This window comes from Elephas maximus, chromosome 3 (assembly GCF_024166365.1).
Source record: "Elephas maximus indicus isolate mEleMax1 chromosome 3, mEleMax1 primary haplotype, whole genome shotgun sequence".
In the NCBI taxonomy this organism is placed as follows: Eukaryota; Metazoa; Chordata; class Mammalia; order Proboscidea; family Elephantidae; genus Elephas; species Elephas maximus.
The window spans coordinates 91458986-91472625 of NC_064821.1; the positions used below are offsets into that span (position 1 = coordinate 91458986).

The following is a 13640-nucleotide window of genomic DNA, read 5'->3' on the forward strand; positions in this document are numbered from 1 at the left end:
TTGAGAATCCTCTGTTCCCAGACTTGAAGTCCTCCTGTCCTCCATGCTTCTCATTGGTACCAATACCACCCCGCCTCTCAGTCACCAAAATTAGAAAAATTGAATTCTCCCTGACTCTCCTCCAACAGCCAGACAGTTCCCAAGTCCCGTCAATCCCTCTTCCTGGGAATTTAGCAAATTTTCCCCTTGGCTCTCTCCCCCTACCCTTCTTCTAATCTAGGTGCCTGGATGATAGCAACCACTTCTCATATGTGCCCTCACCACCAGAGCCAGAGGGATCTTTCTAAAGTGCAAACCTAACCCTGTAACTCCCTCCCTGATGTTTTCTGGTGATGGTTGGTGTCTGTCTAAAGGGGAGAGGGTGAGAGAACAAACAACTCCAAGCCCTTGTCCCTGCCCTCCCCTTCTCCATGCTTCTCATTCTTCATCAGAGACCTGTAAAAATTGGGCAAAATGGCACTCTTGAATTCTATGAAGTGATTATAATGCCAGAAAATGACAGGAGAGTGTAAACTGCTCCCAAATTGCAGAAGGGGAATGGACCCCTTTCTGGGCAGAGAAATTAGGAAAGGCTTTAAGGATAAGGAAGCTATTGAGCAGGGCCCTGGAAGATAGGTTTTGATAAGCAGATGGGAGGAAGGCAGCAGGGTAACCAAGAACAATCCATGTGCCCAGCGGAAGGCACTTAGCTCTTGGAATGATAAATCTCTCCACAGCATGTTCCAAAGCTACTGTGACCAGTGAGGGACATCTCAGGCTTTTCATTAGGCCAGGGCTGAGGATCCATCGGCAGCCGAGAGCCAGTTGGACATCATTTACTTCTCGGCAGACACGGCAATGGACCAGATGCCCTAATTTATTTGTTGGTCTTCATATTAAAGCCACAGTTGGCCAGTAAACAGGCAGGGTAATGATGCCAGGTGCCCTTGTTAGGGGCTAATAATTGCTTAATCTGTCCACTAATTGACCCCGGCTCCCGGGGCGGCCCTCCATCAAGGAGCCAGCCTGCGCTCAGGGTCTGGCCATGATGCCTCAGAGAACGGCTTCTGGAAATGGAGTAGCTCATTGTGATCCATCCTCCTTCACAGATGAGCAGATTAATTGGGCTGCCAATTAGGCAGCTAATAAAAGAATGAGAGAAAACAAAGCCAGACCAAAGGCTGCTGCCGCCTAGAGCTTTCTCTCCCAGAGTGAGTTTTAGACCTATCTCTTGGTTTGAGGTTAACATTTCAACGGGAATCATTCCCACTGATTAGGAAATTGAGAAGAGACTTTCTGCTTTGGGAGTGGGGGTGGGATGAAGGTAAGGAGAGGAGTGTGAGAGGAGAAAGTAACAGAAGAGAGGAAATGCCACACTTGGCCATGGGACAAAAGCACTGCATGGGCCAAGGAAACAGAAGGAGTGTGAGCTTGTGTTCAAATCCTGACTAGTTATTAGTTAAAAAGTTACTAACGTTCTCCGACCCGGTTTCTCATCTTAATATAGGACTGAAATTAAAATACTGCCTGCATTTTAACTGCCTGGTACGACACCTGAACATTGTGATGAACATTAATAAATTCTTTTAGATCAGAGGCTAAAGGCAATGGGGGTAGTGAAAACCAGGACTGATTTTAGAACTAACTAAGAGTCCTGGTCTGTGAATTTTACTAACCATGGAATTTGGGGACAAGGATACTGATTTGGAGAAAACAACAAACCGTCAGAGAACCTGGGTTCTAGTTTTGGCTCAGTTATTGGGTGACATTTAGAAAGCCTCGGGGCCTACTCTCATCTTTACAATTAGGGGAAGAACTAAACAATTTCCAAGGAGGTATCCCACCCTTACAGTCTATAGCTTCCCCATCCAGCTATTTTATTCCTCTCCCCAAGAAGAGAAGAATCCCCGTCCCGTCAATGAGGAGAATATTCTCCCTCTTGCTGGGAGACATGAGTAACCACTGAGGTCAGTTATTGTCCCTCCACTAAACAAGTTTGCCAGGTCCTTTCCTCTGAGCTGATTTAATCAGGAAGGTGCGAGGAAGCAGAATGACAGGAAGGCTGTAGGTTAGAGGGGCTGGAGGTGAATAAAAAGTTACAGGGAATTTGAAATTAAAACTAGGTGGCAGAGGTCATTGCCCTGTGTTGACCTCAGACTGGCCAGGTGAATCTCACCAGGCAAATCACAATTGGACCTTATATTCATGGTTGTTATTTCTCCCAGAGTGTTTGGTCAGGGCTGGGCACACAACAGGTACTTAATAAATAGCCACTGATGGATTGGTCCCAGGAATTCATCCAACCTTGACAAAGTATAAGGTTAGTTGAACTGATAATCACTCATCCACAAACATTCATGGACACTCTCTGTGGGCTAGGCCAATTGCTGGGCATTTCAAAATGAATAAGACGTTCCTGCTTCAGAGGGGCACATGGTTAAGACAGCAACTCCCTACATGCTCTGATGGGGAAAGCACAGGGAGCTGTGAGAACCCAAAGGGGGCTTCTATCCAGCCTGGGAGTCAGGAAGAGATCCTGGAGGACAGAGATTCAAAAGATGAGTAGAGTGAGCCAGATGAAAGGGGTGCCAGGGAAAAAGAGTTCTGGGCAGGGAAATACACAAAGGTTTGGAGGGGAGAAAGAAGCCTATTCGGGTACAAAAAGCTTTTTTATTCCAGAGAGTACAGCATAGTGGCTAAAAGCACAGACTCTGAAACTGGACTGTCTGGTTGTCTTAGTTATCTAGTGCTGCCATAGAAAATACCACAAGTGGATGGCTTAAACAAAGAGAAATTTATTCTCTCACACTCTAGAAGGCTACAAATCTGAATTCAGGGTGCCAGCTCCAGGGGAAGGCTTTCTCTCTCTGTGGGCTCTGGGGGAAAGTCCTTGTCATCAATCTTTCCCTGGACTAGGAGCTTCTCAGAGCAGGGACCCTGGGTCCAAAGAACACATTACACTCCTGGCTTTTGTCTCTTTGTGTTAGAAGGTCCTGCTGTCTCTCTGCTTGCTTCTCTCTTTTATATCTCAAAAGAAATTGACTGAAAACACAACCTAATCTTGTAGATTGAGTCTTGCCTCATTAACATAACTGCCTCTAATCCTGCCTCATTAACATCATCAAGGCAGGATTTACAACACAGGAAAATCACATCAGATGGCAAAATGGTAGACAATCACACAATACTGGGAATCATGGCCTATCCAAGTTGACACACATTTTTTTTTTTAAATTAATTTTTATTAAGCTTCAAGTGAACATTTACCATTCCAATCAGTCTGTCACATGTAGGTTTACATACATCTTACTCCCTTCTCCCACTTGCTCTCCCCCTATTAAGTCAGCCCTTTCAGTCTCTCCTTTCGTGCCGATTTTGCCATCTTCCCTCTCTCTATCTTCCCATCCCCCCTCCAGTCAAGAGTTGCCAACACACTCTCCAGTGTCCACCTGATTTAAATAGCTCACTTCTTCATCAGCATCTCTCTCCCCCCCACTGACCAGTCCTTTTCATGCCTGATGAGTTGTCTTCGGAGATGGTTCCTGTCCTGTGCCATCAGAAGTTCTGGGGAGCATTGTCTCTGGGATTCCTCTAGTCGCCGTCATACCATTAGGTATGGTCTTTTTATGAGAATTTGGGGTCTGTATCCCATTGTTCTCCTGCTCCCTCAGGAGTTGTCTGTTGTGCTCCCTGACAGGGCAGATGTCGATTGTGGCCGGGCACCAACTAGTTCTTCTGGTCTCAGGATAATGTAGGTCTCTGGTTCATGTGGCCCTTTCTGTCTCTTGGGTTCTTAGTTGTCATGTGACCTTGGTGTTCTTCCTTTGCCTTTGCTCCAGGTGGGTTGAGACCAATTGATGTATCTTAGATGGCCACTTGTTGGCATTTAGGACCCCAGGCGCCACATTTCAAAGTGGGATGCAGAATGTTTTCATAATAGAATTATTTTGCCCATTGACTTAGAAGTCCCCTCAAACCAAGTTCCCCAGACCCCAGCCCCTGCTCCGCTGACCTTTGAAGCTTTCATTTTATCCCGGATACCTCTTTGCTTTTAGTCCAGTCCAATTAGGCTGACCTTCCTTGTATTGAGTGTTGTCTTTCCCTTCACCCAAAGCAGTTCTTATCTACTGATTGATCAATAAAAAGCCCTCTCCCTCCCTGCCTCCGTCCCCCCTTCGTAACCACAAAAGTATGTGTTCTTCTCCGTTATTTCTATTTCTCAAGATCTTATAATAGTGGTCTTATACAATATTTGTTCTTTTGCCTCTGACTCATTTCGCTCAGCATAATGCCTTCCAGATTCCTCCATGTTATGAAATGTTTCAGAGATTCATCACTGTTCTTTATCGATGCGTAGTATTCCATTGTGTGAATATACCACAATTTATTTACCCATTCATCCGTTGATGGACATCTTGGTTGCTTCCAGCTTTTTGCTATTGTAAACAGAGCTGCAATAAACATGGGTGTGCATATATCTGTTTGTGTGAAGGCTCTTGTATCTCTAGGGTATATTCCGAGGAGTGGGATTTCTGGGTTGTATGGTAGTTCTATTTCTAACTGTTTAAGATAACGCCAGATGGATTTCCAAAGTGGTTGTACCATTTTACAATCCCACCAGCAGTGTATGAGAGTTCCAATCTCTCCACAGCCTCTCCAACATTTATTATTTTGTGTTTTTTGGATTAATGCCAGTCTAGTTGGTGTGAGATGGAATCTCATTGTAGTTTTAATTTGCATTTCTCTAATGGCTAATGATCGGGAGCATTTTCTCATGTATCTGTTGGCTGCCTGAATATCTTCTTTAGTGAAATGTGTGTTCATATCCTTTGCCCACTTCTTGATTGGGTTGTTTGTCTTTTTGTGGTTGAGTTTTGACAGAATCATGTAGATTTTAGAGATCAGGCGCTGGTCTGAGATGTCATAGCTGAATATTCTTTCCCAGTCTGTAGGTGGTCTTTTTACTCTTTTGGTGAATTCTTTAGATGAGCATAGGTGTTTGATTTTTAGGAGCTCCTAGTTATATGGTTTCTCTTCATCATTTTTGGTAATGTTTTGTATTCTGTTTATGCCCTGTATTAGGGCTCCTAGGTTGACCCTATTTTTTCTTCCATGATCTTTATCATTTTAGTCTTTATGTTTAGGTCTTTGATCCACTTGGAGTTAGTTTTTGTGCATGGTGTGAGGTATGGGTCCTGTTTCATTCTTTTGCAAATGGATATCCAGTTATGCCAGCACCATTTGTTAAAAAGACTATCTTTTCCCCAATTAACTGACACTGGTCCTTTGTCAAATATCAACTGCTTATGGTGTGGATGGATTTATATCTGGGTTCTCAATTCTGTTCCATTGGTCTATGTGCCTGTTGTTGTACCAGTACCAGGCTGTTTTGACTACTGTAGCTGTATAATAGGTTCTGAAATCAGGTAGAGTGAGGCCTCCCACTTTCTTCTTCTTTTTCAGTAATGCTTTGCTTATCCAGGGGTTCTTTCCCTTCCATATGAAATTAGTGATTTGTTTCTCTATCCCCTTAAAATATGACATTGGTATTTGGATTGGAAGTGCGTTATATGTATAGATGGCTTTTGGTAGAATAGACATTTTTACTATGTTAAGTCTTTCTATCCATGAGCAGGGTATGTTTTTCCACTGAAGTATGTCCTTTTGAATTTCTTGTAGCAGAGTTTTATAGTTTTCTTTGTATAGGTCTTTTACATCCTTGGTAAGATTTATTCCTAAGTATTTTATCTTCTTGGAGGCTACTGTGAATGGTATTGATTTGGTTATTTCCTCTTCGGAGTTCTTTTTGTTGATGTAGAGGAATCCAAGTGATTTTTGTATGTTTATTTTATAACCTGAGACTCTTCCAAACTCTTCTATTAGTTTCAGTAGTTTTCTGGAGGATTCCTTAGGGTTTTCCATGAATACGATCATGTCATCTGCAAATAGTGATAGCTTTACTTCCTCCTTGCCAATCTGGATACCCTTTATTTCTTTGTCTAGCCTAATTGCCCTGGCTAGGACTTCAAGTACGATGTTGAATAAGAGCGGTGATAAAGGGCATCCTTGTCTGGTTCCCGTTCTCAAGGGACATGCTTTCAGGTTCTGTCCATTTAGAGTGATATTGGCTGTTGGCTTTGCATAGATGCCCTTTATTATGTTGAGGAATTTTCCTTCAATTCCTATTTTGGTAAGAGTTTTTATCATAAATGGGTGTTGAACTTTGTCAAATGCCTTTTCTGCATCTATTGATAAGATCACGTGGTTTTTATCTTTTGTTTTATTTATGTGATGGATTACATTAATGGTTTTCCTGATATTAAACCAGCCTTGCATACCTGGTATAAATCCCACTTGATCAGGGTGAATTATTTTTTTGATGTGTTGTTGGATTCTATTGGCTAGAATTTTGTTGAGGATTTTTGCATCTATGTTCATGAGGGATATAGGTCTATAATTTTCTTTTTTTGTAATGTCTTTACCTGGTTTTGGTATCAGAGAGATGGTAGCTTCATAGAATGAGTTGGGTAGTATTCCGTCTTTTTCTATGCTTTGAAATACCTTCAGTAGTAATGGTGTTAAGTCTTCTCTGAAGGTTTGGTAGAACTCTGCAGTGAAGCCATCTGGGCCAGGACTTTTTTTTGTTGGAAGTTTTTTGATTACCGTTTCAATCTCTTTTTTTGTTATGGGTCTATTTAGTTGTTCTACTTCTGAATGTGTTAGTTTAGGTAGGTAGTATTTTTCCAAGAATTTATCCATTTCTTCTAGGTTTTCAAATTTGTTAGAGTACAATTTTACATAGTAATCTGAAATGATTCTTTTAATTTCATTTGTCTCTGTTGTGATATGGTCCTTCTCGTTTCTTATTCGGGGTATTTGTTTCCTTTCCTGTTTTTCTTTAGTCAGTCTAGCCAATGGTTTATCAATTTTGTTAATTTTTTCAAAGAACCAGCTTTTGGCTTTGTTAATTCTTTCAATTGTTTTTCTGTTCTCTAATTCATTTAGTTCAGCTCTAATCTTTATTATTTGTTTTCTTCTGGTGCCTGATGGGTTCTTTTGTTGCTCACTTTCTATTTGTTCAAGTTGTCGGGACAGTTCTCTGATTTTGGCTCTTTCTTCTTTTTGGATGTGAGCATTTATCGATATAAATTGGCCTCTGAGCACTGCTTTTGCTGCGTCCCAGAGGTTTTGATAGGAAGTATTTTCATTCTCGTTGCTTTCTAAGAATTTCCTTATTCCCTCCTTGATGTCTTCTATAACCCAGTCTTTTTTCAGGAGGGTATTGTTCATTTTCCAAGTATTTGATTTCTTTTCCCTAGTTTTTCTGTTATTGATTTCTAGCTTCATTGCCTTGTGGTCTGAGAAGATGCTTTGTAATATTTCGATGTTTTGGATTCTGCAAAGGTTTGTTTTATGACCTAATATGTGGTCTATTCTAGAGAATGTTCCATGTGTGCTAGAAAAAAAAGTATACTTTGCAGCAGTTGGGTGGAGAGTTCTGTATAAGTCAATGAGGTCAAGTTGGTTGATTGTTGTAAGTAGGTCTTCCGTGTCTCTATTGAGCTTCTTACTGGATGTCCTGTCCTCCGAAAGTGGTGTGTTGAAGTCTCCTACTGTAAATGTGGAGGTGTCTATCTCACTTTTCAATTCTGTTAAAATTTGATTTATGTATCTTGCAGCCCTGTCATTGGGTGCATAAATATTTAATATGGTTATGTCTTCCTGATCAATTGTCCCTTTTATCATTATATAGTGTCCTTCTTTATCCTTTGCGGCGGATTTAAGTCTAAAGTCTATTTTGTCAGAAATTAATATTGCTACTCCTCTTCTTTTTTGCTTATTATTTGCTTGATATATTTTTTTCCATCCTTTGAGTTTTAGTTTGTTTGTGTCTCTAAGTCTAGGTGTGTCTCTTGTAGGCAGCATATCGATGGCTCGTGTTTCTTTATCCAGTCTGTGACTCTCTGTCTCTTTATTGGTGCATTTAGCCCATTTACATTCAGCGTAATTATAGATGAATAAGTTTTTAGTGCTGTCATTTTGATGCCTTTTCATGTGTGTTGTTGGCCATTTCATTTTTCCACATGCTTTTTTGTGCTGAGACGTTTTTCTTAGCAGCTTGTGAGATCCTCATTTTCATAATGGTTAACTTTATGTTTGTTGAGTCGTTACGTTTTTCTTGGCTTTTTTCTTGAGTTATGGAATTGATATTCCTTTTTGTGGTTACCTTATTATTTACCCCTATTTTTCTAAGGAAAAACCTAACTTGTATCATTCTATATCGCCTTGTATCACTCTCCATCTGGCAGTTCAATGCCTCCTATATTTAGTCCCTCTTTTTGATTATTGTGATCGTTTATTGATTTCCATGATTTCCTGTTATGTGTATTATTTTGTTTATTTATTTATTTTTTTAGAATTAATCTTAATTTGTTTGTTTTTGTGCTTTCCCTATTTGAGTTGCGTTGATATCAGGACGTTCTGTTTTGTGACCTTGTATTGTGCTGGCACCTGATATTATTGGTCATCTGACCAAACAATCTCCTTTAGCATTTGTTGCAGTCTTGGTTTAGTTTTTGCAAATTCTCTAAACTTGTGTTTATCTGTAAATATCTTAATTTCTTCTTCATATTTCAGAGAGAGTTTTGCTGGATATATGATCCTTGGTTGGCAGTTTTTCTCCTTCAGTGCTCTGTATACGTCGTCCCATTCCCTTCTTGCCTGCATGGTTTCTGCTGAGTAGTCTGAACTTATTCTTATTGATTCTCCCTTGAAGGAAACCTTTCTTTTCTCCCTGGCTGCTTTTAAAATTTTCTGTTTGTCTTTGGTTTTGGCAAGTTTGATGATAATATGTCTTGGTGTTTTTCTTTTTGGATCAATCTTAAATGGGGTTCGATGAGCATCTTGGATAGATATCCTTTCGTCTTTCATGATGTCAGGGAAGTTTTGTGTCAGGAGTTCTTCAACGATTTTCTCTGTGTTTTCTGTCCCCCCTCCCTGTTCTGGGACTCCAATCACTCGCAAGTTATCTTTCTTGATAGAGTCCCACATGATTCTTAGGGTTTCTTCATTTTTTTAATTCTTTTATCTGATTTTTTTCCAGCTATGTTGGTGTTGATTCCCTGGTCCTCCAGATGTCCGAGTCTACATTCTAATTGCTAGAGTCTGCTCCTCTGACTTTCTATTGCATTGTCTAATTCTGTAATTTTATTGTTAATCTTTTGGATTTCTACATGCTGTCTCTCTATGGATTCTTGCAACTTATTAATGTTTCCACTATGTTCTTGAATAATCTTTTTGAGTTCTTCAACAGTTTTATCAGTGTGTTCCTTGGCTTTTTCTGCATTTATCCTAATTTCATTTGTGATATCTTTAAGCATTCTGTAAATTAGTTTTTTATATTCTGTATTGATAATTCCAGGATTGTATCTTCATTTGGGAAAGATTTTGATTCTTTTGTTTGGGGGGTTGGAGAAGCTGTCATGATCTGTTTCTTTATGTGGTTTGATATGGACTGCTGTCTCCGAGCCATCCCTGGGAAACTAAATTTTCCAGGTAATCAGCTAAAAAAAAAATGCAGTCAGATCCCTGTCTGAATTCTCCCTCTGGCTGAGGGTATTCGGATGTTAATGGCGCCGCCTGGGGAGGGTGGGGGAGGGATCAGAGAGCTAGGAGTGTAGCACCACAGAATATAGAGCTGATCCCTGCGTTCACGCTCCGCCCCCGTCCGCCAAAATCTCGGCGGGACGGCTCCCTGGCTGGGACGCTACTCTCCCCGCTCCGAGACCAGTCACTTCCTCCCAGGGACTTCTCCCTCTGGTGCGCCGCATCGCTCGCGCGAACTGGGTGGGCGTCTCCCGCACGAACGGGTGGTCCCACCCCCGAGGTCTATTCAGGGCAATATAATTGGACCCCGTGCTCACGCCCCGCCCGCACGCGTGCCCAAATCCCAGCGGGACGGCTCCCCTTCTGGGAAGCTGCTTTCCCCTCTCCGAGACCAGTCACTTCCTCCCGGGGACTTCTCCCTCCGGTGCGCCGCACCGCTCGCGCGAACTGGGCGGGCGTCACCCTCACGACCTGGTGGGCCCGCCCCCTGGGTCAATTCAGGGGAATATAACTGATCCCCGCGCTCACACCCCACCCGCTTTCGCCAAAATCCCAGCGGGACAGCGCCCCGGCTGGGACGCTGCTCTCCCCACTCCAAGACCAGTCACTTTCTCCCAGGGACTTTTCCCTCCGGTGCGCCGTGCCGCAGGCGCGAACTGGGTGGGCATCCCCCGCACGAACGTGTGGGTCCCGCCCCAGGTTGCTTTAGGGAAATATAGCTGATCCCCCCACCCCTGCTCGTGCCACGCCCGCTTCCCGCCAAACTCTGGCGGGACGGCTCCCCGGCTGGGACACTGCTCTCCCCACTCCAAGATCAGTCACTGCCTCCCGGGTGCTTCTGCCTCCGGCTGTGCCGCTATGCCTCCCGCGCCAACCAGCTAGACTCCCTCCCGGGATGGGTTCGGGGGGGTAGGGCTGGGCCCCTTGTCTGTGCCGTCTGCCCCCCTGGGCTCTGCCCCAGATTGGGCTCCAAAGGTCACCTGCCTCGTACGCTGGCTCCCAGTTCTGAAAACGGTCGCTGTCTGCCCGTATTTGTTCGTTTTCCATCTCTAAGTCTGTGTTTGTTGTTCAGAGTTCGTAGATTGTTATGTATGTGATCGATTCACTTGTTTTTCCGAGTCTTTGTTGCAAGAGGGATCCGCGGTAGCATCCACCTAGTCCGCCATCTTGGCCCCGCCTCCTGACACACATTTTTGAGGGACACAATTCAATCCATAGCACTGGGTTTGACTCTTCACTCTGCCATTCACTAGCTGTGTGACCTGAACCTCTCAGTTCCTCAGTTCTCAGTTTCCTCATGAGTTAAAAGGAGGAGAGAAATAATAATTACCTTGTGGGTTATTGTAAGGATTTAAACGAGCTAATAAAAGGTTGGCAGTTCAAATTCACCAGCCACTCCTTGGAAACCCTATGGGGCAGTTCTACTCTGTCCTATAGGGTCATTATGAGTTGGAATTGACTCAACGGTACCTAACAACAACAATATAAGTAAAGTGTCTCGCACATATTAAGGGGGACATGCACTTTAATTACGGTCTTATTTGGTTCGGTTGCAGGTTTAGGGGGTAGGAAGAGTGTTGAGAGATGAGCTGGAGAGTTTTGCTGCAGGTGAACAGTGTCTGAATGAAGAAGACAAAGGCCACTGGAAAGCTATTGGAAGGTTTTAAGTCAGGAAAGTACAGTATCAGATGTGGGCTTTGGAGAGCTCCCCCAGGGGCAGCATGGAAGTGACTTGGAGGGAAGTAATAACGCAGGGTGGGGTATTCTGAAGGGGATGTGGGCACGGGGGGAGCAGACACAGCACAGAGAGCCAGCAAATGCAAAGAGGCTTGTGGTCAGAAAGCAGGGTCCAACCTAGTGTGACCTACATGGACTCTGCAGTGACCAAGGCCCAGAGAGTCATAGGGATGCAGTGGCGGACAAGGGAAAGACGTGTAGCTAGGCAGTGATACAACCCTCAAGCGCAGCAGAACTCACTGAAGTCACTGCATCCCTGAGGAAAGGGGACTCTAAAATGACTGAGAGTCAGTTTCTGGCCTCTGGCAGAATGGGGCCTCAAAAAGGAAACTGAGTTTGGTTATAGAACAATAAGGAAAGTTACCTTTCCTGCACCCCTGAGTTTTTGGGTTTGAGGCTGCATCTGCTATTCAGGTCTGTCTTCCCTCCAGGAGGGCAGGGGCAGGTCTGCCTTGTTTGCCATTACAGTATATTCCCTGTGCCTAGCTTAGTGCCCAGCACAAGGAAAGTGCTCAAAAGATGTGTGTGAAATAAATGATTAAAGGTAGGCCACTGATGGGCACTGTACAAGCATTACTTGACTTATAATTCTATTGGCTCCATTTCACAGATAGAAAAACAAAGCTAAGGTGGTGACATTATTTGTCTCACAGCATACAAGGAGTCTAGGTGCGATTCAGACCCGGTTCTGCTGGCTTCACAACTGTGCTCTTTCCATTAAGTCAAGAAGGGAAGAGCCAGGAGTCTATTCACATGTGACTTGTAGAACGACTTGAATATGCCAGCACAATTTTCTCCCTGGAGAATCCTGTGAAATGTTCATTGTTTCTGTTCCCTGCTAAGAGGCAGCACACTGTGGTGGGGTGAGCCCAGGTTCTGAAGCAAGATAGTCCAGCATCTCTGCTGGGCCCAGAGTGTGGTTCACACAACAACGGCCTCTCTAGGCCCTCCCCTGACTCTGGCACCAGGTACCTTCAAGGAAGTGGCTTCTGTCTGCTCTCAGTTAAGCCCAAGGGTCCCAAATTATGGAATCATAGGGAGGCTGTCCCTGACGAGCCTGAAGTTCACAGGGCCTAAATCCATATCCCCCCTCCCAACACTGCCCATTTCACAGATGAAGAGATGCAGGCCTAGGAAAGTGAAAGGCCCCATCACAGCCTTTAGCGGGTCTAATGCTACACTTATAATGTGAGGCCGTTTGGGCCAAAGAAAGAAAAGAGGGAGAAAAGGTGAAGAACAGAAATGGAAGGAAAGCAGGGCGGGAGGAGGAGGGGGCAAAGGTCACCACTTTACTGATGGGAAATATTAGGTTGTGCTTGGTCCTAGTGGCTGGTGATATTGGTGGTTGTGAGTACCTGGTGTGTGTGTGTGTGTGTGCGTGCATATGTGTATGTTCTTCTCCCTCCCCCACTTACCTCCACAAAATAACCCTGAGGCGTGAACCTCCTGAGAAGAAGGCTGGGCTCTTTATCTACACAGTGTGGGCCCTAGTGGGCACTTTAGCATGTAGCAGCAGGGCTCAGAGGAGCAGCAGCAGGCTGGAAGGCAGGCTGGGAGGCAGGCCACCTAGATTCCAGCCCCCACTCCACCACTGACCTGCCAGGTGATATTCAGAGACTTCCTTGATTTTTCTGAAAGGTAGGGTTAAGAACTGCCTAGCGACTTTGTAGGACTGCTGTGGAAGAGCAAAGGAGTAGAGAGAGGACACTGTTGGACTCCTACATGTGTCTGATGCTTCACCCAACACTGACATACATATCTCATTTAATCCCTACAGCAGCTCCTTGAGGAAGACATTGCTGCACCCATTTTGCAGATGAGGGAACACAGGCTCTGAAGAGTTGAGGGCTTAGCTAAGCTCCCCTGCTTGTAGATAGAAAGGGTAGGGCTCAAACACAGGTCTGTCCACCTCCAAAGCCTCAGCTGTTCCCACTGCTCCATGCCACCCTCCAGAGCGTGGTGTGCCTTGCCCACAGCAGCATTCCATAAATGTTGGTTTAATCAATTCAATCATGAAGAATCTGAAGAGGACAGTATACTCTGCAGATGAACATTTTCAATGTGAGATGTCCCAACAATTCCAGAAAGCTTTAGTGAAAGAGCATTGACTCAACCAGGAGTCAGAGACCCAGCTTCTAATCCTGACCAAGCTTCTAACTTGCAACATAAACTTCCCAATGTAAATGAGGAGGGTTCAACTAAAGACCCTTTCAGGAAGGTGGCAAGGAAGAGTGAGCAGCACACAAAGTATTGGAGTCACACACCTGGGTTTGGGTTTACAGTAAGGATTAGAGGAAACACATATAAAATGCCTAACA

At 44.0% G+C, this 13640-nt stretch overlaps 1 protein-coding gene across 2 annotated transcripts in view; it reads right to left on the reverse strand.

The window, feature by feature from the left end:
* Positions 1–13640, reverse strand: part of BEND5 (BEN domain containing 5) — a 352434-nt gene that overhangs the window by 188656 nt on the left and 150138 nt on the right. The gene's annotated exons all lie outside the window — the stretch shown is intronic.